This window comes from Chiroxiphia lanceolata, chromosome 15 (genome assembly GCF_009829145.1).
Source record: "Chiroxiphia lanceolata isolate bChiLan1 chromosome 15, bChiLan1.pri, whole genome shotgun sequence".
Taxonomy (NCBI): domain Eukaryota; kingdom Metazoa; phylum Chordata; class Aves; order Passeriformes; family Pipridae; genus Chiroxiphia; species Chiroxiphia lanceolata.
Genome location: NC_045651.1, coordinates 11687220 through 11711702, shown reverse-complemented (window position 1 = coordinate 11711702; position 24483 = coordinate 11687220). Strand labels below are relative to the sequence as shown.

The window sequence follows — 24483 nt, the reverse complement described above, 5'->3', positions numbered from 1 at the left end:
CAGCCTGTCATTAATGTGGAGAACTTCACCTCAAATATAGGGTGGGCTTTGTTTACTAATTTATAAGAGAATGTATGGGCAACTCTTATTTTTTTAGAGTAGTGTTTGGCTGCAGTGGTCAAGAGCAAACTAGATCCAGATTAGACAATTTTTTCCATGAAAACAGAACTGATGAGCTGGGATTCCAGCATTTCTTTTCTACATTGACTCTTTAATGTCTAATAGTGAGTTTATTAACATTTTCTCTGTGGTAAGGCTTAAGTAAGAGCAGTTTCCCCTACGAGGAATTTATTTTCATAAAGCCTGTGTGAACTCTCTCTCTCTCTGAGACCTGGTTGCTCTGTCAAATTTTCTTTGGAATTAGCTACTACATCTTAAAGTCATTAAGTGGGGACCTAAGATGTATACACACATGGTTACACAAGTGCGATAAACTTCATTCCTCCATTAGAAGAGCAATGAGAGTACAGCAGTAAAGAGAAAAGCTGGTTGCACTGGTGGTCAGAGGCACCACTGCCAGGCTGGTGGTGATCTGAGCAGAGACACAACCTTTTGCAAATACAGTGTAGAGCTGTGCCATTTCCAATTCTGGTCCACATAAACCAGCTCAAGTCTTCAGGGAATGACTTATATACTCATATTTTTAAATCCACCTACTCTCCAGGAGGACTTGTCTGCTGAATGGCCCCATAAGTCCCCCACCCCAGGGAGGCATGCTAAGGGTTTGAGTGTATGTGTTTTAGGTTGGGTTTTTTTTTGTTTAGTTGGTTGGTTGGTTGGTTGGTTGGTTTGGTTTGGTTTTTTTTTTGAGGGGGGGGAGGTGAAGCTGTGGCTCAACATAATGTGGACAACCCATCAAAGAACAATGAAGAGTTAACTAAAAATATAAGGCAGCTTAGCAGTCATGTGGAGCATGTGTGTGTACACATATTTGTGTGTATCCTTTGACATGTGTTTGCACTGTGATTATACAGTTTCAAGACTGAGTTTGAAGTTGAGTCTTTATGCATGTAAAATCTTCAGTATACCCCAGGAACACTGCACTGAATGCTGAGATTAGCAGAGGAGAAGATATTAATTTGTGGACTTGCGGGGTTGGTAGAGATGTGGGGCGTTTGGGGCTAAAAATTCACTTCTGAGATCCAGTCCTGCAGTCCTGTCCATTGCAGCTGTGCACCCAGCTGTGTGCCCAGGTTGCTACTGCAGGCAGGCATGGCTGCACTTAAACCATGGCCCACTGGTGCCATTATGTCAGAAGGGATCAGAGCTGGAGTCACTCTGAAGGCAAAAGTATTTTTCTTAACACATCCTAAATGGCAAAATTCACATTGAATAATTTTGGTAATAAATGGCAACCTAAATATGTCAGGAATGATTTAGTACCTGTGAACCATGTAGCTGAAATGTAGATGAGGCTAATTAGCTGATTCCTTACCCCAGTTCCCCCTTTCCTCTCCCTCTCTCCCCACCAAAAAAGTGTTCTTTTTTCCCCTGCAGTTTTCAGAACACACAGGGTTGGGTTACAGCTTTGGCATCGCTCTGGTTATTTTGTCCTTATGTCCTGCACTTTACACAAATAAGTTGAGACAAGAGGCTTGAGAGCAAGGTAGACAGCCAAATTCAGAGTGAGTAATGCAGGCATTGAGGCAAAACGAGGTCAAAAAGAGCATTTGCAGGCAATGCTATGCAGAAAAGATGCTTCCCTTCTGCCTCTGTGCAAAGCACTCACCATTAGCCACATGATGCTCTCATACCTTGTCCAGTTATTATATGCAGAGGTGAAGAAGGATCAAAAATTAATTGTTGACTAGGAGGGATTTCTGAGGTACCTCTGCCTGGGCCCAGGCTGCACATGCAGTTTGTGCTTTAGAGATGTGTGCATAATTAATTTTTCAGCTTTTTCGTCATTTTAAGAGAACACAAAGCAAGTTTTCTTCTGAAATAGCTCTCACCACTGTCATCTTTTCTGAAAACTATCACTTTGAATTATGCAAAACATGTTGTTTTGTTCTGTTTTAAAAGAGGGTATACATCTATATATAAAAAGCCTGAGTTTGAGCAAATTTGGTCTCAAAACCTTCCCATTGAAATATGGAGCTGTAACATTTCATTTTCAAAATGTCAAACAACATGATTCAACTTCTACTTAAAAAATACTTGATTTTTTTTTTTTTTTAATCTGGAGTTGTCTGGGTAACCCTTAACTGCATTTTCTGGATGAGTAAACTAATTACCTGAGAACTTGTCACTACCCACAGAGCCACAGAGCTCTCATCTGGCTTAGATGGACATGTGGAAAGCCTCAGAAAGGTGCATAGGTGGGGTTGCAGACTCATGACCTCTGCATTTTCAATATGCCAAAAAAGAGCATTTTGTATGAAATGGAGCCTCCTCCTTCTGAACTGAGGGTGCATCTTGAGCCAGGGTACCATGCCCTGTTGCTCTTCTCCAGTTTTTAGCTGTTCTCAGGCCTGTTCTTCAGCTCTCTGGAGGAATGGAGGGGGATAAAACAGCCACCACACGATGCAAATGCTGCTCTCTCCCAGGCACAAAAGTCGCCTGGCTAAGGCATTGTGATGAATAAGAGCAGGAAATAAGTCCTGCCAAACAGCTGGCTGGCATAAGGAGGAACTCTTGCTGGTAGGAGAATTTGGGAACAAATATTTTTCTTGTGCCAGCTCTGCTGAGCTACACAGCTGATCCCATGACAGCCCCAGTGCTGCCAGTGCAATTGGCTGCAGCAGTGCTGCAGGCTCAAAACTGAATCCTGCACTCGTCATGTCAAACCATGGAGGTGGGATACACCAATTTTCCCTGTGATCTAGATCAGGGAGTGATGATAACCCTGTTGGTACCAGCTTACTGTGACTTTGTGTAATGGGTGTATAGAGCAGGCTGTGGTTTGCCCTGAATTCTGTCCTAGTCCCTGTCACCAGGAACTGCAGGCAGGGCCCACTGCTGGGATGCTGCAGCTGGTACTCCCTGGGACTCAGCAGGATGCAGCTTCCTCTGCAGCTGGAAGGGCTGGGGCACCTTGTGATGCTTCCAGCTTTTCCCACTGCCTGTGCAAAGCTGCTGTATCTGGAGTGTCAGAAGTACCCTGCGTCCATGTTGGATTAGAGACATCCACCAGGATGCATGCTGACCCAGAAGAGTATCTCTGATGGCTTTAGCTCCCAAATCCCGTGCTTTGGAGTAAGTGTCTATTCCAAGCTGTCTATTCCAAACCGAGCAAGCCCAGGCAGAGTGAGGGGTCTGACTACGAGATTTTAGCAACGTGCTGCTGCTTCCATCTCCTGTGATCTGTGCTTCTAGGAACTGAGAGCCTTGAATGTAAACACACAACTGTATCATCTGATCCTTCTCAGGGCATTGTTTGTTTGGGGTCAACTTATCTCCTTTTCAAGAACAGGATGTTTAAGAAAAAAATGTATAAAGCCTATCTGTAATAGTCTTAATTGTAAACCAGCCTCTATACTTTCAGACTAATTAATCATTGGCTGTACAGGGAATTGATTAATTGCTTTGCTGCTCTTTACTCATATAAATCTTTGATTTAGTGATTACTGCATTTTGATTTATCACTTACTATGCAAGTAATCAATATTTATGATGAATGGATAAATTCAACTACCACCCATTTTGCAATGTTATATATATAATGTGATATATAAAACACACATTGTTTTCAATGTCTATTTCTAATTATCCAAACTAGAAATATGTATCTTTTCTCCCACAGTGATATCTGTTTTCTGACAGTGTCTTAATGATGGTGTAAAGTAGGAGAAACCCTACTATGACCAACACTGAAGTAGTGATGAAGAAGAATCTGGATTTGAGACAGAGAAAACGTATAAACGGGAAAAGAACTTGTGCAAATGAAAAACTAACTGAAAAAAAGCCTCACATTTTTGCTAAAACCCCTTACAGGGACAGAGTTTTTATTAGTGTAAACTGGTATAGATTCCAGCCTATTTTTTGTTGTCTATCTTTCTTCAAAGTCCTTCAATTCAATGTGAATCTGATCTCAGGGATTATTACACAGGAGTCTGACTGTCTGCAGTCCTTCAGAATTACAAACTAATTGTGGGATAAGAGCTATATATAATTTACTAGCTATGGATTTGTTTTCCTGCTTTCAGAGGACCCTTCACCTTCCCCCCTCCTCACTCCCAGTAGCCAAACATGGTTTGAGTGAGAATGGGACCACAGTGGTGGCAGCTCATCCAAAGCCCAGGGAACATGGTCACCAAAAGGAAGGGAGAGGGGGTTAGCAGGGAAGGGCCCCATTCTGGAGCATGACAGGTTTAGAAACCCTCTGGCAGTGAGATACAGTTGATAATGCTTTTGCTCTAATTCCTTAAGTGTTGAGTAGATATTAGAATAAACAGATTCTGTCTGGCCCATGGGCTCCTGAAAGTAATATAGAGAGCATGGACCCCAACCTGCTCTTAGAGCAGCACCTTCTTTCTCTTTGCTGTGGAGAAAAAAATCCTCACCAGTGAGTCATTCAGCTGTGAGCCCTGGGCTGGATCCAAGGTCGGCTGAAGTTGATGGAAGGACCTTTGCTGTCTTCAAAGGATTTGCAGTAGGGTTTTTGTGCTTGTAAATGCTCTCAAGAAGGGATGTTCCTCTCTGCTCCTTTCACTGCCACATGGAGGCTCATGCAATGGAAAGCCCAACTGAAAGCTAAAGCCCTGTTTTAAGGCTCCTGTTAAGGCTTGGATCCTTTTGTGGACTCTCACTTATGTAGTCAAAGGTCAGACTGACTCATCCTGAAGGTTCTGGTAGAGGCAGGTAACCAGTAGACATCTCCCTCTCGCTGCTACGCACCAGTTTTATTCCTGTCACATCATCCGTTGCCTCATCTTGAAGTAGGGAACCACCCCAGCTCTTGTGGCTGCCAGTATTTTCCAGGAAGTCTCAGGCTGCAGGGAGTGTTTTGAGGTGTGATGTATGGAAAAGGGGTGTTCTCCTCCAGGGTTTCTGTGGTAAGATCAGAAGGTTTACTGTAGTCCTCACACACAAGTGGTGGCAGAGTATTTCAGAGAGGTGCAAACTGTGACAAGGCTGAAGTTGGTGCTGAGAAACCTGAGTGCAATTTGTAGACCATCATCAGGGCACTGTACTGTGTGTCACAGGGTAGAATCCTCTGTCCTGTTTCTGGCTTGCCTTTCTAGATGAGAAGGTCTTCATGGAACCCTCTTAGTAGCTCTGGTGAGTTCCTGGGAATTAAGAGTGGTAGCATAACGCACACTGAGAAATACAAACTTCTCCTACAGTGTTCCTTATCAGTCTTAAACTGTTTTATCAAAAATAGTAGAAGAAGGGCCTTTGGCATTTTATACAGGTCTATTCATCACCTGGAATGCCTCAATATAGTTCCTATCATGTTCAAATCCTATGGAAAATTAACCTGACACTCGTTAGGAAAGAGATATTGTTCTTCTAGGGAGCTGTGTTAAAAAAGTGAGGCAGTTGTTTTTACATTGTTGGGTTTTTTTCTCCATCTCCCATTGCTGTTCATGTAAAACCAGATGCCTACCGTGAGCAGAAGGGAGAGAGGAGCTCCCTGCCTGCAGTATGATCAGGCTCAGCTCTCCTGCTCCAAGCAGCCCGTGAGGTGAGCTCAGCACTCCTCATTATTTATTTTGTTCTGGGGCACTGTCCAAGAGTTATGACCAATGTTCTTCAGACACTGATATATATTACATGTACTTAGAGGAAACCCATTCATCTGTCCCTTGTCTCTCTCCCCCAGAGCCCGGATTTCCTTGATTGTAAAGCAAGATAAAGCTGCTATCTTGACTTTAAGAGTCTGGGAAGAAATGTGTTCATGATCTCCCTCTCTCTCCAGCATACTATGCATCCCTGCTGTGATGGACACTATTTTTTTCTCCCTTCAGCTTCCTCTATTCTTTTCTAAACAGCTGAGAGATTTCTAGCTGAAGAATTAAGAGCCTCTTTACTCCACAGAGGAATATATTCCCACCCTGTTGCTTTTGGATGAGGAAGGGAGAAGAAGGTCAGTGTCCTGCTGGGTTTGTCTCATCTCTCCTGAAGTGAAGCTGATGCCTCTCTCAGGGGTATTAGTCCAGCATGTGCAATGGTCACGTTATGGCTCTGGCAAAACTGTTGGGATATGCAGTTTTCAGTTGTATTTATGGTATCCCAAAAGCTAGAAGAAGACAAAAGGGCCCTGTTTTCCATCGTGTTACTGCACAAAGTGTAACAGCCACTGCTGTTGTAGCCAGGATGGAGAGCCACAGAAATCCACATCGCTTGAATTAACAGAGGGAAGGGGGAAAAAAAAGGAAACAGACCTAGAGAAGCTTTTGCAATTGGAAAAAAACATAATAAATCCATGAGCTATGCATAGCCCTGGGGCTTTATGACCATGAGCAGGCATGAGGGAATGACTTGAACTTAACCAAAGCCGTTAATTACCTGTCTAAGATCAAAAGCCTAAGTAAGGGAGTATATTTACGATGCACCTTACAGGATATGTTTCAACTTTCTAGATTTTTTTTTATTAATTGGTTTGATTAAATAGATTTAAAGAGCCTGGGCAGAGGCTCCTAAATCATATTCCATATTGATCTAATGAAATACTCAATAAATTTACTAATATGGCTCCTTTGCTTTGTGCAGTCTGAAAGGAAATGCCACTCTAAATGGTGATAACTCAATGTGGAGCCTCAGTAGTGACTCATGGCGTGCCAGGAGGATGCTGGGAAGAGGCTCCTGCAATTTGCAGGACAGCTCAGAGTTTAACAGCAGTTCTAGGCTCCTGCCCACTCTGCCCCACACTCAGCTTTCCTACCAGTTTTCCATCCTATTGACCAAATTCTTCTGCGACTTCTAGATTTTACTGACATTCACCATCTTGCTAAAGTGTGTGATTGTTCAATATATGGCTCAGCTGAGACCTCCCGGAGCAGAACTGTAATGCAGAGGACTCTGCTTTATAAATACACCACACAATGTGTGGTCTAAATAAAATAAATCCCGTGCAGCTCGGGATAGATCTAATGCAGAAAATGTATGATGTTTATTCCCTCCTGATGCAATAAATTGAGAATGACTGGATGGAAAGTTTACAGTTTTTCAGCATTCACTTATATTGATGAAAATCAAGAGTTTGGGCAAGGACAAGCCCTTCCTGCCCCAGGGCAGAAGGCTGTGATCACAGAGTCTCTTTTGGCTTCAGTTTTGCTGGCTGAGCACGTTGCCATCTCCTGCTGCCCCTTCCCAGCTTTCAGATCTGGGTGCTTCCCTAAGCAGTGTTCAGGTATTCGTAGGGGGCATCTTGAGACCTGGTTTTGCCTAAATGAGCTAATTTAGTAAAGGCTACTTTACTAGTTTAATAATAAATAAAATCACTAAATAATAAATAAATAAATACACTAAAGTGCATTTACTTAGTAAATGGCTTCACCAGAATGCAGTCATGCAGGTGATCCAGCTGCCATACCTGGCAAAGAAGGAACCTGGGGTTGATGGAGAGGCTCCAACACAGCTGTGGCTCTCTGTCCATCCCCTGTCACTTCCTGCACCTCAGCTGGTTTACCTGGATTGTTTAACTATTTAAACTTCCTTGAACTACATAAGCTAATGTTCATTTCATGTGTACCTGGGAAATGCCAATGCAAACTAATCTGCTAGAAGCCAAGTTTAAAAAACGTGCCAGTCTGTCCTCACAGAGCTCTGGTAATTTGAATTTCACCAGGCAATTACAGGACATCCCAGCAGTTTGTGTGAGCAACCATTGCTTCTGGCAAATATCAACAATTTCATTCATATGCAATTTTTGTGTCATGCTGGAATATAGTTTTAATAGTCAATCTAATATGGGTCTTAATTTTTAAATCTTCTTTATATTTCAATTAATACATTTAGAACAATATGTTTTTGAACACTGTGACTCAAAGCCAGAGTTTGACATCAGGGATCTCCCAATAAAATGAGGAGACTGTTCATTCTCATCCAAACATCTCTGTGATTTCTCTCTTTCTTACATATTTTTTTTATATTTTTCTCATTTTCTTGCAGTTTTTCCCTTCATCCTCTTTTCTGGGATGAAATTAATTTTTAACTCTAAACATAAATCCTAGAGAAGAGATCCCACTGGTGATGCATTTACTAATGGCTGTGAAAATCAGAACCAGAGAGGCAGGGAAAGAGGAAGATGGCAAAGACAAATATATTTGGAAACAGCCAACTGAGGAACAAATTAAAAATGCCCTTTGAGTAAAAACAAACCAACCAAACAAAAGAGGCTCCCCTCTGAAGAATATAACCTCAAATCTTTTGTCTGCCTTTATTGAATCTGCATCCCCGGATCTTGGGAACAGCTTATAACTTTTGCCTGCTAGAGAATAACCCCTGACATTAAACAAAAAAGTTGAAGCTTTCTTGGGCTCACAAACCCCTCAGTTCTCTCTGCTTAAGGGGTGCAGATTTGTGATGTGCTGTGATGCATCTTAGACTTTGAGAGTGAAAATAAGGAAGGAAAAGGATGAAACAGATCTTATTGGCAAGACAAGGTCACTGCTTGTGGGGAGCCAACGTCGGGCTAAAAGCCCATCTAAGCCTCCCTCTGCTTGCACTGCTCTAGCAGTGAGTTACCTTTTGCCCAAGTGATAACCCTTCTCCTAAAGCCCATGTGTTACAGAGAGTTATGCCGTGGTTCTCAAGGTAAGTCCACTATGTGGACTCTGGTGTCCTTTAGTGTGGGAATCTTCTACTCTTTGCATCCACCTACAGATGGATTTCTTTCTTTCGCTCCAGAGCTGACAGCGTCTGCAGTGAAAGGTTATAGCAGTGGCCCAAGTCCTCTTTGACAATCCCAAGGGAGTTGCTTAGCCCTGGAACAAGTGCTGCAGATCTCCTGGTTGGGGTCTTGCCAATATTTGCCTGGACAGCACTAGGATGTCAAGAGGTATGAATGTTCCCAGGCACTCAGTGTTGGTCACTAATCATAAGCAAGCAGGCGCAGGAGAGAGCCGGAGGCTCTTGCATGACTTGGTCTGACCCCCAATTTTTCCTGTTTATTGCACACCTCTGGTGTGCAGCACCAGGGGCTGATGCACCTCCCACATTAATACAGAGCTATTTCTCCAGTGACTCTTTACAGCAGATGTTTCCCTGTGTTTAGGTTTCTTCCTTCTACTTGCCATTTTTTCACCTCCATGAACAGCAAACTACCACGCTGTCATTCCTTTTCACACAGTTTTAAGATACGGACGCTCCTTGTTTCCCACCTTTGTTTCTGGCTTACAAAAACATCTATTGTCCTTCTACGTTCTCCCTCTGTAATGGAGCTGTGGCTCTTTGGGAAATGTACTAAAGGCAAAAGGAAAATACAGTGTTGCTAACCCTGATGCATTCAGCAACATCTGCAGGCAGTGGGAGCAGGATCAGTGATGTCCTCTTCTTCCTCTGGTAAATGTGCTCTCGTCTGCCTGACATGCTGTGGTACAGCCATTCAATTGCTTTTGACACCACTGGCTCACCCCACCAATGTGAGCAAGAGCAGAAGGGATTTTTGTGTGGAGGACTCTATAAAGACCTATATCTAGGTATTGCTACAGGGGCCTCTTAAGTTTCTGAGAGAAAAAAAATTCCCACAGAATACACCTGAAAATAATTTCTGAGTTTACAAGGCAACATGCAGCTTCTCAACACATGATCAAATGTTGCTGTTTCTGAAGGTAAACACAAAAAAAGGCATCCAGGAAAGAGTTGGTGAAGTTATCAAGTTTCTGCATGAAAAAAAAAGAACTAAAACAAAATAACAAATCACACCCCCAAGCTGAAACCAGTAAGATGCTCTAAGCATGATCTCAGGGGTGTGTGACTGCTGTGTGGGACACCAGGGGATATAACACCTAGGTGGAATGTGGTCCTGAGGAATTCATCACTTGCCCATGTAAGGAGCCAAGAGCTGTAATCAGCTTACCCACTGTATTTGCTCCTGCTGTTCACTAATGAGTGAAGGCAAAGCAAAAAGCACACTTTCAACTCGATCAGACCGAGATATTTACCCGTAGCCAGTGAGACCCTAATCAAAATTAAAGCAAAACAGGTAAAATTAGCTTGTTAGCATTTTTCTCTGTTAGCATTGGAGAAATGTCACTTTTTGCCTGGGGCGTTTTGGTAGCTTTACCACGGAGGAAAAAGCTATTGTACCAGCTATGTCCCTAAACATTTAGTCCTGGGCATTTAAATGTAGCAAGACTGATGATATGACACTTCTCTATTAATTTATGCAGAAAAGGAAGGAGGCTGGGGACGGGGCAGACCAGCCCTCAGCTGAAAGCATCATGTAACTGGCAACTAATGAGCACTTCTCAGTCTTTTTTGATGTATGGATTTCTAACTTCTTTTTCTAACAGAGACATGACCCTTTGTAGACTAATTTTAAGCCAACTGGAAATAGGTTTCCTTCACTTAGTTATAATTTCTATGCCCTTTGGGAATAGGCCCCACAGGCTAAACATCTGATTCTCTTTCTTGTTGTGACACGCATCATGCAAGACACAGCTATTTTGTGTGTTCCTTTCTTCAAGCCCCCTCCACAGCCAAAACCAGAAGGAACTAGTCCTCAGGACTAGTTCCCCCTTCCTGGCAGATCCAGCCCTGTGGACAGCAGAGAACTGATTCTTCCTGTCTCTCAGTGGTGAACTGCTTGTAGAGGCACAAGGTCTATCCCAAATTGCTTTCTTACAAGATGAAGCCCTGTCTTCATATTTGTCTAAAATACAACCCTGGAATTGGCATATCCCTAAACATTCCCCGTTTAATATATTTTAAATAACCCCACTGATATAAGGCACTTTTGAAATAACATTAACATCTGAGCTGACCCCACCTCCCTACCAAGTTTGAGCCTGATGTTAATTAGAACAGGCAAGTTATAAACCCCAGGAAATGGCAGCTGACCCTTGACTATGAATGTAATGCTGTAATAATACGAAGTAAAAGAGAGGCATAGTCAAACTGCTGCCCAGGTCGTTCCTAGAATGATGCTCTTTCTTTCTCACCACTGTGCTCCCTCACTCTGAGAAGAGAGGCCATTACCTCACCAGCACCCACAATGGGCTGCCCTCTTTTTGGGGTGGTGGGTGATGAGGAGACAACCTGCACATGCTGAGTCATCCACACGAAAATTATCCTGGCCTGACAGGAGAATTTGCCTCTCAGAAATGTGAAAACCCCTTCCCGACCACTTGTGGTCACTGAGGATCCCATGATGCTCTTTGTCAGGAGAGAGTTAACCTGAGCAGCCCTGATGTCTGGAAAAATATGGAAAAATATGGAGGAGTATTTTTTCCTTTGCAGTCTGTATTCCCAGCTGGACATGAATGGGGAGGGTGGAGGAGGATGGTCCCAGGGAAGAGGGATGTAAACCCCAGAATTGAGGGCAGAGTGGAGTTTTGCTGTGAAGCACCTCTAGAAATGGTAACAAGAGGCTGCAGTTTTCACTGTCTGTGTCCATCCATGTAACTGGCCTTTCTTTGGTGGTCCATAAGTGAAGGGATGTAGGTGGCTCTGATAGTGCTGAGAGCAGGGGGGTGAGATGGGGTCAGGGGAGAACTGGAGAAACCCCTCAGACTCATCGCGACATCTCTCACTGACTAAATATTAGATACGATTTGGAAGTAATTAGAGGAACATTTCTGTTGTTGTTGGAAAATGCAGTGCTGTTGAAATTGGAGTGTTTCCTCTCAAGATGTTGCTTTTTGTTAAGCTATGAATGAAAAAACAAAACAAAACAAAACAGAAAAAGCCTTTCAAAACAAAACAAAACAAGCAAAACCCCAAATCCAAAGGGTTCCTTGTCCCACAAACTCCTCTGAATAGACCCTACAGGTTTCAGTTCCTGTGGCATATCGGAATCTGGCCCAGCAGCGTTCACAGGGTCCCAGAGAACATGGCCCATTGTTTGTAAACAAATTAAACAAGCTTTTGAGCAGATACATTTTATCTTCTGTGTGAGCTGAAGGAACCAGGATATGAGCCTACGAAAGACTGGGTTGTAATGGATACACCCTGCCCCTTCTCTCTTTGAGGCATGGGAAAGGTCAACTTTTGTCCTCTAAAATGTGTCACTGCTATAAATATGACTGCATAATTTATTGCAAATTGTTTAGCAAATTTATTGCAAACTATTAATAAACCTCCTTGAAACAGCACAATGAGCGTGTGCAATAAACAAGGAAAATATTCGCTTGATTCAAACCACATTGGATGATGTTAAATTAATGTTGAATAGATACATTTGAAGGCCTAGAGGGATGAGTGCAGCCAGCGACCGGATGCTGCATCGCTCACCCAGAGCACACATGTCAGAAGATGTCGGGGAAGTGACCAAACCTTTTTGTCAATGGCTTAAAGCTGAGATAAGCCCTGAGTGTTTAAATTGGCAATTCTAATAGCTACCTGAATCCAATCCAATTCACAGCAGCTTGGCTTGTAAGGCAATCGGTGATACAGTGTTAATGCCAACTAATCTGATAAAAATTGACACAATGACAACGTTGGGCCATTAGTTACCAGCAGTTTTTATGTCTGTGTAAATCCATCGTGTTTTACAAGGTACAGGGGGATTCTGGGAGTCGGGGAATCTTTTTTTCTTTTTTTTTTTTTCAGAACCGTGGAAATAAAGCGGTTTTGCTGCTGAAGCAAACTCATCCTCTTGCTGCGTGTGCTGCTGCTGAGAGTGTTAAATGGCAAAATTCATCACAACTAATTTCTATTTGCCATCTATTAGGCTACATTGTTTTGTCCTCAACGTCAGGTTAAATAATGAACCTCTCGGAATAGAGTAAATTAACCTCCACTTTATGTTCATGTCATTGTCAAATGGAAACATCACTTGTACAAATGAAAAAGATTCATTAGTAAAGCTAATGCATAGGCTCCACTCCAGTAAAAGATAAGAGCGATTGAGGCCTTGTCATAATGCGGTGTCGAACCGCTGGCTTGTTATTTATGATGCCTGCCATAATCTTTGGAGATTATTTTCAGCAATGGTAATTAGCACACAATGCATCAGGAACAATTATGGAACAATGTCTTAGCTTGACAGGTATGCCACCCTGCTGCAGGCGAGCTATGATCCATGAGAAATTCAATCAAATCTGCATGCTGCAGGGAGTTTATTAATATTTCTCCTTCCGAGGCAGTTTGAAAGGCAGCTATGCTTCACTGGCCACCCAAAAATACTTAGCAGTGTGATATGAGTGTGCTCCTTGTTAATACACACCTATCTGCACAGAGCCTTCCTGTGCACTTATAGCTGATTAAAGTAATTTCTGTGAGTTTGCTATTTACCACGGTGACGAGAAAATTACTACCTCTGCTGGCTGGCCACGGGGCCTCGTGCAGGGTAGGTTGTTGCTAAAGGAGCTTTGTAACGAAGTGGCAAATTCCTGTACTGACACAAATCCTGTAAGTCTGCTAGAAGCAGAAGGACTATGCTGATTTACAGCTCCTCATATCCCAGCTTAGGAATCAAAGTGTCCCCGATGAAGGCAATTTTCCATTGAATAGCACAAATGCAACAGCGTGGCAGTTTCTTGTTTCAAGCATCCCAACAATCCTGTGTGAAGCCTCTCCTGAGAGTTCTGGGGCAGAGAGAAGAAACATGGTTTAGGAGCACTGTACATGGATGGCAGGCCTGGGGCAATTTAAAGTAAATGACCTTCTTTGGAGCAATGGTGGTTGTTGGGCTCCTCACGCAGGATCAGGGAGGAGCAAGGGAAATCTCTCATTTTTGCTGGCCTGTTTGAGCTGGAAAGTGGTCTCTTGTCAAAAAACAAAATAATAATTAAAAAAAAAAATCCAATGGCCAGGTCGCTGAATGCAGATCCCATCACAGGATGGAGGGACACAGGACCCCAGGGTGGGGGAATTTACCAGCTCCCCTAGAGCTCCCTCTAAGTCCCATCAAAAACATAAAGATATCTGGGTGGCAGATGAACGATGATGGGCACAGTCAATACCTGCATAACTTTGTAAGGATAACTTGCTGGAAAGTCCTGCTTAACCAGGACAGGACTCAGCTCTGTACCTGCAGCTTTTCACTGCAGCTTGCAAACTCCCAAAAGCCAGAACCAGTTTTCTGCAGCACCTGTTGGTCTCTGTAGCTCCAGGTAACTCTAGCTGATCTGCCACAGACAATTATTTTCCAGAGGGTTGCAGAGAATTGCTGCCATGTGGCTGCTCATCCTGGCACTTGCCTGAGCCAGCACAGAGTTAATATGAATATCTGGCACATATGGTGGTTGCAGCCACCCCTTGTAGGGTAGATGTAGTCTCTGTGTCTACAGCTGATTTTAGTACCTGTTGAATAATCCTTCTGGTACTTCAAAGACAACCTCACAGACACTATTTTTTCCCAGTAGTGACAAGAGGACCTTCCAGCCAACTTCTAACCTTGCCCAGGAGTGCATGGCAGAACTGCACAAGATGGGGCGAAGCTGAGGTTAGGAGATACACAAATCATGTACCAGTCTTTGAAAAGACAGTTGTTTTCAACCTTTATTAAAAAATAACACTACAGAACCATAGAAAACTTTGACCAGGCCTTACAGGACTTATGGCTTCAAGATTTCTAGGTATACAGATTGAGATAACTTCCTCATAAATACTGTTTAACATCATGTTTAGTTACTAATAGACTGGGGGACACTTCATCATCCTCGTTTAATAAAGATACATCAGTCTGCTTCTTTCTACATGAAGAACTAGAAGTGCTAACTGCACATTTCTGCCCATTCTGCATAATTATTAATGATTTATCATTGTCATCCTTTAATAGGCTTATATCATTACTAAGATTTCTTTTGTTCTTAATAATGCTTAAAGATCATTAAGAAAGAGAATCCATGTGCAAATATCAGCGGGTGAAGAGACACCCTTAAAACAGGAGGACAGTTCTGAGTGGATAGCAGGAGTGTGGGAGGGACGGCTGGTTGCATTTAGCGACACCAACCATATTATAAAATCATCAGTCAGAAAGGAATTGTTGCTTTTTGTTTATTTTAACATTATTTTCCATGGGGACTGCTGCTAGGGGCTGAAAGGCATGTCTAAGTTGTTTTTTTTCTAATGCAAACATTGTTTGGTATTTCTGTTGCACACAAGCTCTTTGCTTCCTCTTGTTTGGTATTTAAATGTATGGATGGCTTGTGATTAGGAGCAGGTGGAGGGGGAGAACAGGACAAAGTGATTTTAAGTCACTCCTCTTTTGTGCCACCATCTGTTCCTGGGCTGGAGTGAAACTGAATGCACAAAAAACTGATCGGCACCATAACTTTTCCAAAGAAAATGAGGATGATCAGGAGAATCCCGAGGGACATAGGCCTGATGGGAGAGGTCACACCCTCCTCCTCTATACCCTGACAGATTGCTGTGCTGCTTTTCTGCTTCGAACAGACAAGCCGCCATTTATTAATTATGGGTTGTTCTGCTGCTGAACCTAAAAACCAGGCCCCCCATGTGCTCGGTGCTGTATTAACACAGGGCTCAGTGGCAGCCATTGGCCCCAAAGACCTTACAGTTTGCATGGAAGAATAAAGAAAACAGATGGATACAACAAACCGACTGCGGGAGCATGAAGTAACCATGAGACAATTATGATCCGTTAAACTATTCAGGTCAGGAAATGCACTGCAATACCATCCTCAATTGAAACACTAGAAGGATGCTAAATGGGCAGAGGGCAGAGTGTAATGATTAGATTTGGGACAATGGATCGAACGTTCTGTTGCAGAGATTGCCACAGGATTTTTAATGACTGGTTCTGATCATGGCTTGTGTTTTACAAACTACCCAAGGAAATTGTATCTCCAGTTGCTTTACATCTTCTTGGTGTGCACCTTGTGAAGGCCTGGGGGGCTGATGTTTAACACTCACATTAATTTTGATGAGATAGTCTGCAATAACAAAGCAGCAATCAGCACTAAGGGATTGCTGCAGCCAGAAGTGAAGTATCTCCCCTCAGCAAACAGTTTGTGGTTGCTCTAGTCATCCCTGCAAAATATCCACTGCTCCATATACCTAAGAGCATGGAAAGTTGTCTGGGGACAGACTCAGGATGTTCCAAGGGCATTTGCTCAGTGTATCTTGTGAGTCAGCTCAAGGACAGGGGCCTTTAGAGGGCACTGAATACCTCACAGAGCTTGCAGCTTCTGCAGTGAAGGTGGTGTGGATGTGGCACCTGGCAGAAGGAAGTCTAGTGCTTGTTTCCACCCCAAATTTAGCACAGTGATTATGCTTGACTGGGACAGGGCCTAAAAGTCTTCAGTATACAACTATCTAGCCCAGAAGCTGGAGTTAAGTGGGCATTGAGAGGCTGAAGACAGTGCCAGCCTATCAAGCTCAGAAGGGCTTCCTGCCTCTGTCCACCTCGAGGGAGGCTGAGGTATTTCAACAACTGACTGTTAGTTCCTAAGTGAACTCCTGTGAAGGTGATGCTGGCCTGAGGTCCTCAGTGATGTCTGGTGACACCCACTGAATAAGGACAGAACAATGATGTCCCTTGGAGACTTTGAATAGCTCATTGCTGAGAGCAAAGTCCCTGCCTGTGGCTGGAGAACCCCCTCCAGCCTGGGGTTCACTGTACTTGTACTCACCTTCTGTGACTGTTTGGGTTGGCTCCAACTTATAATAGCTCTTCAGAGTTTTACATCTTTAAATTGAGTATTCAGTGCTCTTTAGACTCCAAGTTGGTCCACACTGCCAAACCCTGACAAAAACTGTTTAATGCTTTATACAAGTATTTTCTTTTTAATGATTCCGGCCAGAGATGCTGAGCTAAAGAACCAAACTAATTTCATGTGCTTCTCCAACACCCCATTATGACATTTATGACATATTTTTCTGTTTAGAGGAATGATTTTTTCCATATGCCAGTACATCTAGAACTACCTAATGAGATTTCCACAGATGTAGAGCTTAAAACCATCTATGGTATTTTTATTTTTCTCTCTAAGTAATGATGTTTTCCAACTGAAACATTTCTCGTATAAAGAACTAGAAGCAATTGAATGTGTATCAGATTCATAGACAGAAAAGCTTGTTTATTGGAAGGCAGATATTGTGTTTGAGTCTTGGCTTTTCTGCCACTTGAATTGAAATGGGTTTTATTTTTCTTGGAGTTGTTCTAGATTTAAAGACCAAATTTCAGATCTAGAGTTTGAGGTGGACAGGGAGTACTGCAAAGCCCCTATAACTCTTCTCTGCAGTAACATCACCTCCCTACCTACAGTGTCTTGCTATGCACATTGCAAAGGAAGTATTAGACTGTCTTTTACACTAGGAAAACACAAGAACAGAAAGATGAAGTGACCACTGGTTGAATCTCCCTCTTTCCTCCATGGGTGGGTGAAATCTCTGTTTCCTTCAGGACTGTTGATGGTTCCCCTGTCTCGTATTTTCATCCTTTGTGGGATGGTGATGATGAGACGTTTGTATCCCTCTACTCTCTGCTCTTCTTGCCTTTTTTAATCTGCCCATTTAGGAGGGAGGAAACCAGGACAATAAGTGTTACCCCACCAGATGAGGTACTGTGCAGGGTCATTTAGGGTCCCCAGAAGAAAACTGGGAAGGTGCATGTGGTGGTTATTTGATCAGAGCCTCAGAAAGGCAGGGTGTTTATATTGCTGCTGGATGGTCATTTTCATCCCTTTTGTTCTTCACACTTTTCTTTCATAATGCAGCTGATGAGACCCACAGTTTGTTCAGGATCAGAAAAATCATCTGACTTCTGGAGAGTCCTTCCCTGAAGGAAAGGATCCTGTGCTATTTGGTGGCTGTGATTACTGTCTTGGGTGTGATACCCAGGATGTGGAGACATGAGAAAGCTGTTTAACAGGGATTTGGGTGGGTGTAAGTCTTGCGATCTACTGCTTCCCCACATTTCTCCTGCTTTCACACAGAAAAATTATTATATTCTTTCAGTGAAGAATGACCCCTATTACACTTAAAATAAATTGCAGCATTGTCTGGAAATATTTAAGCTGAATCTCTCTCACTCTTGTCAGAGCAGAACACCCACAACCAAGGAAGGGAGGTTGGGCTGTTCCAGCACTGAACTCAGCCTTGCAGATGTCTGTCACCTGTTTCTAAGGAAATGTGCAAGTGTTTGGGAAAGAGCTGGGCTTCGTTGTTATTGTGGGAATCTGAAACCACTCTGAACTTTGCCCTTCTATCCCCTTTCCAAATTTCTTCTTTTTTCTTTTTTTCTTTCTTTTTTCTTTTTTTTTACAGAAGAGAAACTGCAAGGCTCATACTTCACTAACTGGTTTGCATTAAGGGCTCTATTCTGCAAAATGCCAAGTGCTCTTAACTCTTGTCCAAGCCAAAGCTGCTCATCCCCTTGCCAGAACTGAACCATAAGATTCAGATCTGGGCCATAAGCTAGAAAGTCAATCTCCAGTTTGTGTTAACTGATCTCTTCAGCCAACGCCCCCACTCCTGGCTGGGGAACGGTGTCATTTGGCATCACACATGGTATTAATACATAAAAATCCAGACTGTACCTGCAGCAGCTTTTCTATTCGTGGGGCCCACACCTCTTGCAGAGTGCTGGACAGGAAAGCAACAAGTAGTTTGCCTTCTACCTGCTGGTGGGGATTGCTAAACAATAAGTTGAGCCCTCAGAGAAAGGCAGAAGCTGGATATCTGCAGAACAGGAGAGGAAACCTCAAGGATCTGTCCCTGATTTTCTTTCTGAACAGCCCACAGGCAGGTTATTCCCTTTCCACCTTCCATCTACTGCATGAGACTCTTCACTGTATTCCATCACTGAACTCCATCACTGAAATCCTGTGCCTTCACCCCCACTGGCTTGCCAGGTCACTGTGCTTCTCAGGAATGTGAATAAGAGAAAGCCTTAGCAAGTGGAAAGCATGGAATGATGCTTGTCACGAGGATCTTCCCAAACTTGTGCCATTGCTCTGCAGGAGTCTGTTGTCTGCCCCAGCACAATCATGTCTTGGATAAGCTTCTTTCCAGGCTCCAGATTGTGTGGGCAGAGCTAAACTGACTCCACTTCTCCATGGCAAACAAATATACTCCAGAGCTGGACGCTGTTTTACAGGAGAGGTGTACCACATCTGGTACAACCTCATGGACACCAAATTTAATAAATTAAGATCAGGATCAAGACAATCATCCAACTGCTGTATTGGGTGGGACTGCCAGCTGAGATCATTTTGGATCCAGAAGCAGGTTCCTGTCCCAGCCAACAAAAGAGGTATGGGTTTACTTGGAGTTAAAGCCAGCTTGAATTTCTGTCTACCACTTACTCAGTGAAATGTTTTAATGTTAGAAACCATCTTGGAGAGCGTGTAAACAGTGTACACCTTTGTATTTCATGTAATAAAATGGTTCCTGGTCAGCTACCCTGTCAGTTAAGAATTATGCACTCACAGCTTTGCATGATTAATCAGATGTCAGGATGTATGTGCTCTCCCAGCATATCATCCCATGGCAGGCAGCAGTGCTTTTAGAAATGCAGAAAGAAAAAAAAACAATAATAGGAAAAAGAATTATTTTTATGTGTACTTGTCTTAAGACATATTTTTCCATTCAGTAATTTGAAAAAAATAACCATCTGGAAAAAATCATATTATGGACAAGGCGTGTCATGACATTTACAGCAAATATTTTTGCTGTTAGTATCAAACCCAGCTCTCTTTGCTCTATCAAGGGCTGAATATTCGTATACACATAAATGTTCAGTAAATAAAAGGGCCTCTGCAGAAACTCAGCACTGGGCAATCCTGCGCTCCCCACATTCGCATTTTCCTTTGTTTATACTTTTTTCAAACCCGTATTTGTTACATCTCAGATGTAAGTGCCTGTAGTTCCTTTCCCTTTGCCCTTGGGGTCTCAGGAGAATGACGATAAACGGCACAACTGTGGAAGAAGTCCTGATGTAAGTAAAGGTATCAGGAGGTTACGAGGTCATGAGCATAAATGAGGCAAAGATCCCAAAGAAATCACCAAGATGATTTATAATCATGGGCAAAGCCAGAAGAAGAAATTAAATGTGTGCATCGTGCACCAGGTTTTGAGAGGAAACAAAGCAAGAAACCAAACAACTCCTGTCATTTTCCAAATGGGTTGGAGCCTCCTAATGATTCTGCTGGCCCTCTAGCAGCAGTGCTTGGGGTTGGATAACACCTCCCTTCTCTTTGGAACACTCCTGCTGAGTCTTCATTGAGGCTCAGCCCTCTGTTTAAGTCAGAAAGTTAATGCACAGTGCACATGAGGTGTAAGCCTTGCACAGGGTCTCTTCACTTCATTAGGTTGCATGTCCTGCACTCACTTTGGGTTCTCTGTGGCCTGTGCATCCCACGGGCTGTTTGCTCAGCTGAGGCACCTGGAGCACATTCCCAGGATGCTGCAATGTCCAGTGTCCCTACAAGAGTTATCTGCAGCCCTCTCCAAAGTGGCAACTCTGAGGGTAATGTTTCCATAAGAACCATGCCTTGAAAAGCTGAGTAGAAGTGAGATGTCAGCATCTGTGTGGGGGTGGCAGAAAGCAGGAAATGAAGGTGTTGGTTTGCAGAATGGGGACGGGTAAGATGACACTGACAGGTAGGTGTTTCCAGGCTGTGGGTGTTGGGATGCACAGGTTTCCCTGTGGCTAACCTCTGTCTGTCGAGAGGTTGTGGGCTGTAATGTGCATTACCTCTTGGAATGTCCAATTACCATATCTACTGCAAACTCAGATACGTCACAAGATTCAAATGTCAATCAAAAAATATATTCTAAAATATTAAGTAAAACTATCGAAACTGTCAGGTAGTACTGATATTTATATATTTCTTTATCACATGTATTATGCAATAATTACAATCTAAAAGAAAAAATAAATCCTCATTTTGTTTTGCACAGATTTTGAACATAGCCTAATATTTACCATGAAACAGACACTTAGCAAATAATATGATTAATTTTAAACATGTTTGCCTTTTAGCATCTTACGAGCAGTGTCTCCTAAGGTGCCTCCACAAAGCAAAGAAGCAGCAGACAAGTTGTTAGGTTCTAACCCTAACCCTAGCCCAGGCTTAGAAACCCTGAGTGTACCAAAATCTCCTTGAAATGATAACGTGGTAATTCTTAATCGCATTGTGATACTACTTTGACATGAAGGAACAGTGATTCTTTCTCTGGGAGGAGGGTCAGTGGAAATGAATCTTCTTAACAAAAATCAATATCCCAAAATTTGAAATCAGTTGATGCAACTATCTGCAATTCAACTTGCTTATTACCAGACCCAACCAATCAGTTCCATGTGCTCCCTGTTGCTAAGTTGCCTCCATAAACAAATTGATTAATTGATTTTTTTTTCCCCTCAAGGCCTTTTAGTGTATAAGCAGGTCAGGCAGCTATGATTTCATTTTGTTCATCTACTCGGCACTGGCTTTGTAAATCAGTTTGGAATCCCAGTTCTTCATCTCAAAGATCAGCAGTGTCACCTGCAAGCTCAGATGGAGAATTGGATCTATGAAGAAACTACAGCTTTCTGGGAAGATGGGGAGAGAGTGGGACTGGTTCTCAATGAAGGAGTGGAAACCAACCACCCTGTCCCTTAATTTGGATCACAGAACCTGTACTTGCAGCTTCAGGCCTAGGTTGAAATGGAAAAAAACCCCTAAGAAACAAAAGTATGTTTTTAATTTGTCTTTTCCTTCCAGCTGTTTCTATGTGAGATCTTGACTGAAAATCTGTTTGAACAGGCTAATATTAACCTATTTCCATGATTTGAGGCTAGATTGTAGTGAGAACAATAACTGAGGTTTCAGAGATGTCACATATGGCCCTAAGCCTCCATTTGCTATTAAATTCATGTTTCATCTCACCCCTATAGAAAGGCTGCCTTTGCAGCTATTCCTAGAAGCCTTAGTGGTGGGCCAGCTTTGAAGCTGGGGCTGTTTCCCTTGAAAATTCGATGCTGTATTTTTGAAATTCACACTAAACAAAATAAAAAAATCCAAAAAGTGAAATAAAAGACCATGAGCAGAAGAGGAAACCTAGAATCTTCACTGGGTCAGCAGTAAGAAAGGAGACACAAAGGGCCAGGTCTGGAGCTGGTTTAGCCACGAGGGAAGGAAGAGCCACAGCTGCCGGTTATTGCTGTTGATGCAGAGTGGTGCCAGCTGATTGCAGGCAACTCTTCTTATAACTTCCTTAAACCAAGTTTCTCTTCCTGCCATTCCACCCTACATGATGGGCTGTTTTCAGAGGTAAGAAAAACACCTTGCTGAATGGCTTTGGAGGCTTGTTACCAGTAGCTGAATGTTAAACTCCTTAGCAAAGGTTTGCTGGACTGCTATTTATTTATTTACCTAATTCCTTGTAGTTGTATTGAATGAATCCCTAGTCTTAAAGCTGCATGGGAAGCAGCCATGTTCAAGGACTAGGAAGTGCAGGACCAGTGCAAACGGGAAGTGCTACCCTGGAAGTATGTGAAGGTTAATGGGGGAGCAGGTTAATAGAAATAGGTGGTATTTTAGGAGGTTGGCAAGATGAACTTGTGTCTACTGGATGTCCTAGGAAAGAGATCAAACCCAAAACATTCTAGCCAGAATTCAGAATGCTTTTCATTGTAAAAAGGTGTCTTTCCTGAATCTGGCAACACACAACAAACTGTGTATCCAGAGGGTATTTGAGTGTAAAATCAGTAATTTTCAAATGTTAATAGTTTATATGCAGATTCCTCAGATATTTTTTTTTTCTTTTCTGTACCTTTACACCCCATGCAGGCAAAGAAGTCAGAGAATGTAACAACATACCTAACTTTCTGGAATGGGTCCCTTTCTGTACCTCACTCATTCTTACTTCTCCTTAAAAGTTAAAGTTGTGGAGTTGGTGTTTTGTTTTCCTTTTTCAATTTTTTTCCTTTTCACAATTCTTCAACTGGACACAAACTGCAGGAAGAGATCTATAAAAAATAGACAGTAAAAATGGAGGGGAGAAAAAAGCGGGGGAATTATCGGTGATTCCATCACACTCAGTGACAAAACCTAGAGAAAAAAAAATGACCCCAAATATTTTAAAGTGAAAAGTTTTGAAATGAAAAAAATGTGGTATTTTTTTTAACAGTTTTTATTTTTCTATTTGTTTAAATCAGTTCCAGTGCTATCAATTTAACTTAGGGACATAAGTGTTAGAGTCAACAGCTTCAAGATTGTAGCCTTTTAAACAGAAGCTTTTCCAGAAGGAATTTATGGTCTTTGGTAGAGAAAAATTGATGCTTTTTTGGGAGCCAAGTTTTGAACTGGGCTTGCGGTTTAAGGCTGAAATTTTGCAAACTTTGTTTCTGTAGATTTTATTTGCAAAAGCAGCACAAAAGTAGTTGTTCTAATGAGTTGTTGGTTTTTTTTCCATTTTGGGTTAGATGCAAAACCAGAACACTGGTGGCTAATTCAGACCTTGGGAGTTGTGCCTGAACTTATCCCAAAATTTAGAAGCATTAATCTTCAAGATTTTGGCTTTTACCTATCTCCAGTCAAAATATGCTTCGCATGACTTCATCAGTTTGCTAAGTGAATTGAAGGCAGTTAATTGCTTCTTTGTTTCTTTATTCTCAAAGTAATTAAATGTTAATTCTCTCCATGGCTGAAACAATACTTTGAAGCAGAAAAAAAAAAGTTTTTTATTACCACCAAGGGTTTTGTTATAGATCTTTCAATACAATTCTGTGATGTCTTCAAGGTGAATCAAGGTAATAATGCCTCTACTCCATAGATTTCAGACCTCACTAAACATTAATTGAATACCTGTGCTGGTTTTGGTTGGGGTAGAGTTAATTTTCTTCACAGTATCTGGTATGGGGCTTTGATTTGGATTTGTGCTGGAAACAGTGTTGATAATTCAGGGCTGCTTTCATGACTGGCTTAAGCAGAGGAAGGAACTGGGGGGGACACAGCTGGGACAGCTCACTCCAGCTAACCCAGGGGTACCTCAGACCATTTCGTGTCATGCTCAGCATAGAAAGCTGAGGGAAGAAAAAGGAAAGGGGAGATGTTTGGAGTGATGTTGTTTGTCTTTCCAAGTTCCTGTTACATGTGATGGAGCCCAGTTTACCTGGAGCTGGCTGAACACCTGCCTGTCCATGGGAAGAGGGGAATGGATTCTTTGTTTGCCTTTGCTTGTGTGCTTGGCTTTTGCTCTGTCTATGAAACAATTTTTATCTCAACCCATGAGTTTTCTCACCTTCACTCTTCTGACTTTCTCTCCCATCCCACTGGGGCACAGTTAGTGAGTAACTGCACAGTGCTTTGTTGCCACGTGTTTTAAACTATGACAGTACCTCACCTAAGAAACTAAATAGGCCAAAGCTCTTATGCTATAGTGGATAATATTACTATTAGCATTACATCAGCTTTAAATGTAGGGAAACTAAGGCATAACATTGCCAAGGTACACCTATAAGCATTGGTCTCTGCACCCTGA

The 24483-nt window shown here is 42.4% G+C and overlaps 1 long non-coding RNA gene across 1 annotated transcript; it reads left to right on the top strand.

Annotated features, from left to right (window-relative positions):
- Positions 1-4315: 4315 nt before the first annotated feature.
- LOC116794145 lies at positions 4316-24181 on the top strand. Its single transcript, XR_004359709.1, has 3 exons — positions 4316-4327; positions 5474-5480; positions 24036-24181. It is a non-coding gene; the product is annotated as an uncharacterized LOC116794145 (long non-coding RNA).
- The last annotated feature ends 302 nt before the right edge of the window (positions 24182-24483 follow it).